A 5,037-nucleotide genomic window follows, 5' to 3' on the forward strand; every position below is an offset into this window, starting at 1 on the left:
CCGGGAAGGCAAATCTACGTGGACCTAAATAAGCCAGCGATTCCCTAGGACGGGGAGATGGCTGCTGCAGGGTGACGATCTCTTTTGGGGGTGACGGAATGTCCTAAAGTTGGCTGTGCCGTTGGTTGTGAAGCCCTTCGTCAGTACGAGACACCGCCGAATTGTATACCGCGACGGGCGAAAGGTGCAGCACGCAAATTACATCCAAAAAGCTGAAAACAGACAAGGCGGGGAAGCTCTTCCTCACAACAGAACACCGTGTGATACAGGGCAGGCAGTGGTGGCATGGTCGGAAGACTGCCGCTTTACACGCACGGTGAAAAGATTGCCTTCAACAAGAAGGGATGACAAACGTTAGGGGAAGGTCTGATGAAGAGCAGGGTGTTTCCCAGGCTTGCTGTCTCTCCACAAGTTGTTTATTAGCTGCGAGGGAGCACAGAGCAAATACTGTACCCAGTGAAAAAATACACAAGGGCTGGATGATTGAAATTAGTCCGACAGGCTCGGGGATGTAGCTCAGTGATTCTGCTGCCTGCTTTGCCAACAGAAGGTCCCAAGTTTGATTCCCGGTACAAAAAAAGAAAAAAAAAAAAAAAAAAAAAAAAAAAAAAAAAAAAGAAATTTAGGAAATTAACCCAACAGGGACAAAGTGGCATCGCATGTCTCCAGAAGTGGTATTCTGAAAAAGACACAAAATCCCCTCCATGAGAATCCAGCGAGGATTTTCCAGCTGGGTCCCAGTATCAGGAAACGCCCCATAAAGCAGTTGAGGAACACATCAAACACCTGGCCTACATTCTTTAGGAGCCAATCTCTGTCATCAAAGGTAAAGACCCAGGACGCAAGTTAAAGGAGGTGAGGGGACGTGACTTAACCCGGGCGGGAGAAAAGCTAACACCACTAACACCACTGGGACATAGACAAGTGGATTAGATCCAAATAACAGATCAGACTGAATTTACCTGTTAGTCACACTGTGGCAGGTAGACAGCCGTCTTTGCCCATGGGAGGTAGACACTGAAGGGTCTCTGTAGCTGCCATTGACTCCCAACTGACTTCAAAACGTGCAGTGCAGAGTCAGCGGTGGGTGAGGGAGGAGAAGAGGGAGAAGCGCACGGGAGAGAGACAGAGGTCCGGGCCCCCGTGACGGCCGCTGGAAGACTGGCACGTCTGATGTGCAAAGTCCTCTACGAATAAGTGTTTAAGAAATGCGTTTGTGCCAATGAGAATGCTCAGGAAGGACATGGAATGACGCTGTTAACTTTGCTTTCCCTTCACTGATGAGCCCGGAACACAGTCCCGGCTTGGATGGCCAGGAAGTCCTGGTCCCCAAAGCAAGCTGTCCCTACCCGTGTCACTGCCACCTTACCACCAGACGCCAGAATCACAGGAGGCTGAGTGTGCCGGAAAGGAGGATGGACAGAGGCTGTCAGTGGAGCAGGCGAAGACAGGCCAGCACGCAGGCAGAAGGAAAGCAGGGAAGGTGGCCGGCCGGGTCGGGTCAGCCCGGGTTCATGGGATGCCAGCAGTGTTTTCCCTGAATGCCTTTCTCTGCCAAGCCAAGACTTTGCAGTGACAGGTGACAGGTGGTAAGCACGGGGGAGGAGGCCCTGGGCCAGGTCCAGGAGAGTCCAGGAACTTGGAAAGCATCTCAGGACCCGGCAGCTGAAAGGAGCATCTTGGGCGGAGGGGCGGTCGCCTCACCTTGGGGGCGCACGTCCTTGCCCCCTCCCTCTCCCTGTCCTGTTTCAGGCCTCTAGCTCCCTCGTCCTCCTGAATTTGGTCCTGCGCTGCTGCGTCCCTCCCACCTTTACTGTCACAGTCCTGCACCCTCTCCCCGGAGCCCGGACCTGTCCTCTGCAGGGACAGCAATGCCTGGGAGCCAGGGAGGAGTGGCTGAGTGAGAGACCTGCTCGGGCAGAAACTGTGGGCTCCTCCGGCCTGCTTTCTGTTGTTACCGGGGCAAGGTGAGCCTGCTGCATGGACAGCAGCGCTAGGTGCCCCCCAGGGACCGAGACGGGCCCGGTTTTTGCGCTGCTGCATGCTGCCCACTGGCCCTGAAGGAGGCCGAGCCAGGTCAGTGTCCACAGCTGTAGCTTTAGGCATCTGCGTCTGTCTTGTGCCGTCTGCACCACGAGGCCTGGGCCTACAGCAACACTCACTGTTGCACCATCTGCAGCTCAGTTTCCGGGCCACAAGGCTCTTCCTGCTGCACCATCACCAACCTCTCCCCTACCCCGGGAGGCTGCCTGTGAGGCTGTCCCGCCCCATGGAGAAGCCACAAAGTCCTGCCACGGGCCTGGGTGCTGGCTGTTTCAGCTCGGAGAACGTTCATCTGAACATTCATCCCTTGTGTCTGGCTCCTGTCATTCCTTACCCATCTCCGAGCGTCGCCGTCGTCAGGCCTCTGCGGACTCCCCTCTTTCACAATGTGCTATGACAGGGTCTGGCCATATTTCTAAGTTGCTCAAACTTTCCATCCTCCTGCCTCAGCCTCCTGGGATCACAGGCTTTTGCCACCACGCCTGGCTGTCATAGGTGTTTAGTGTGTGGGGACCAAGTGATCAGGCCACCATTCACCCACTGACTAAACGTGACCGTGTACGTGGTGTGCCAGTGCTGAGTGTGGGAGGCACGGAGTGGGGGACGAGGTGGACCAGGGTCCTCCCGGGGACTTCCCACCCAGAGAGGAAGAAGGCCGTTGCATTCATCATGAGTTATGGAAACTTTGTTTTAAAAAACAAACAAGGACATATGCGTGTGCTCACAGACGGCCCTGCACGAAAGCACCAGAGGCCTGGCCTCCCTGTGGGCGCCCAGTGCATGCATGATAAGGAGATCCCATCCCCAGAGAGCTTGGCACCCACCCCTGGGCCTCAGCTTGCTCACTGCGTGCGGCGCCCCTGCCCCTCACAAGCCCAGCTGTCCTCCACCCAGGCCTCTGACTGCACAGTGTGCATCCAGGAGTGTGAGCTCCGGGGTCCCCAGGGGACAGGACAGCTGCTGCAGTCCCGAGGGAGCCTCCCTGTGGGTTTCAGGGGCCTGGGACGTGCTCCTCCCAGGGGCAGCCACACACAGACCTGCCTTCCCACGTGACCTGGTGGGCCCATGACTGTGAGACCTGCTTCTGGACTCTGGACGGGGCAGTGAGAGCGGAGGACGCTGAACCCCAGGGAGCTCCCTGCTCAGCGAATCCGCTGCGGTCTGTGTGCCCTGCGTGGGAGCTCAGGTGTGAAAACCTTCACCGTCAGAGGCTTAGGGCCCCCACCCTCAGATCCCACAACACTTGGGGCACACTCTTCTGAATGCCCCAGCAGGTGTGTATTTCGCCTTTAGTCATCACTGCCGCCCAGTACATCTGACTGCCCAAAACTTGGGGCGCCGTGCTCTGGGTGCCTGGGTTCAGATCTGGGCAGCGCAGGGGTGGAAGGCTCAGTGGTAGCTCTGAGGGTGGGAGCAGGTGGGGACACATGGACGGTGGTGACCTGCTTGAGTTCTCTCACAGGGTCTGCTCAAGACCGCCCTGATCTCCTCCTGGCACTGCCACTGGGTTCCAAGCAGGAGCGGCCCAGGGCGAGGCCAGAGGGCAGGACAGACTTATGATGAAGCTGGAGGTCTTGCAGTAAAAACTACGGGTAAGGTTGGTTCAGGCATCGCTGGATGACTCAAAGTGCCATGGTGGTTGACTATCCAAATTAGTTAAAGACTGTTGGGCACAGTGGCACCTGCCAGTCATTCCAGCTACTTGGGAGGCTGAGGCAGGAGGATCACAAGTTCAAGGCCAGCCTAGGCTACATGGTGAGATCCTGTCTCTAACATAAAAAGGGCTGGGGTTGTAGCTCTGTGGTAGACCACTTTCCTAGCATACACAAGGCTCTGGGTGTGACCCCAGCACCACAAAGAAAGAAGGAAAGAAAGAAAGAAAGAGAGAGAGAAAGATCATTTGACCTAGTGACCAAAAATATCTCTTTCTAGGAGCCCTACCAGTATTTTTGCTAGTGTGTACTGTGGAAAACGCCACCTTGTGGTCTTGTCCTCAGAGGTGTTTGGGGGCAGCAACACCAAACGTGGCTCGCCTTCTTGCTTCCAGCATTCATTTTTGTCTCTGATTAGACTGGTGCAGCTCATCTGGTCATTGTGGGGAAATGAAGGACCTGGGCGCTGGAGCAAGGCTCTTCACATGACAGAGAGCCACCCAGGACGAATGGCAGCGAGGGGCTGCCTTCGCCCCTGCCTTTGCCCTGTAATCTGCTGTGGGAGCTGAGGCCGAACTCTAGTGGGGAAGCGATCAAGCCAGGGGACTCAGTCAGTGCCAACCCAGAGTGGGAGGCCCAGGGGGTTTCAGAGAGAAAAAGCACACCAGTGTGTCTTCGGGTAACCTGGATTCTGTACTCAGTAGAAGCAAGGATTTGTCTCAGTCTTCGGGAGACACCGCCTTCTCTTAGCCTTATCTTTTGTGCACTTGTTTCTTGAGCCAGGGTCTTGCTGTGCAGTTCAGGCTGGTCTTGAACTCACTGAATAGCCCATTCTGACCTCGAACGCACGGCGATCCTCCTGCCTCAGCCTCTGAGTGCTGGGAATCACAGGCGTGCACCGCCACATTCTGTTTCTTAACCATATATTTTTAGGCAACACGCTAGCTTGCCTTCTCCAAGCGTCTGGCTTCTCTGTAAAAGGGAGGACACGGAACCCTAGCTGCCTCCAGAGCGGTGTGAAGGTCAAAGGAGCCCTCCGGGTACGTGGTCTGAGAGTGAGGCAGGCGTAGGTGGCGGAAGGGCTGTTTGCGCTCTGCTCTCAGCACACAGCTGTGCGACTCCGGATTCCTTAGTAATCGCTCGGCTCAGATGCTGAAGGACGGCTCTGCACCTGGTCATTTAACCTGGCTGGGCTCAAAGGACAGACAGATCCTAGGAAGTGGGGAGATAGAGCTATGGCAGGCGGGTCAACTGAAGCAGAGCGGAGAACACTTCTCCAAAACGCTCAGAGCTAACCTGGATAGGACAGCCGTTTCCCACTCATGCTTAGGGTGTGTGTGCA

The 5,037-nt window shown here is 55.9% G+C and overlaps 1 pseudogene; it reads left to right on the forward strand.

Annotated features, from left to right (window-relative positions):
- Positions 1-2,754: 2,754 nt before the first annotated feature.
- The window catches only part of LOC104851766, a 3,719-nt pseudogene continuing 1,436 nt past the window's right edge, over positions 2,755-5,037 (forward strand).

Source organism: Fukomys damarensis, unplaced genomic scaffold, assembly GCF_012274545.1.
Source record: "Fukomys damarensis isolate Sample0158 unplaced genomic scaffold, DMR_v1.0_HiC HiC_scaffold_17, whole genome shotgun sequence".
Taxonomy (NCBI): domain Eukaryota; kingdom Metazoa; phylum Chordata; class Mammalia; order Rodentia; family Bathyergidae; genus Fukomys; species Fukomys damarensis.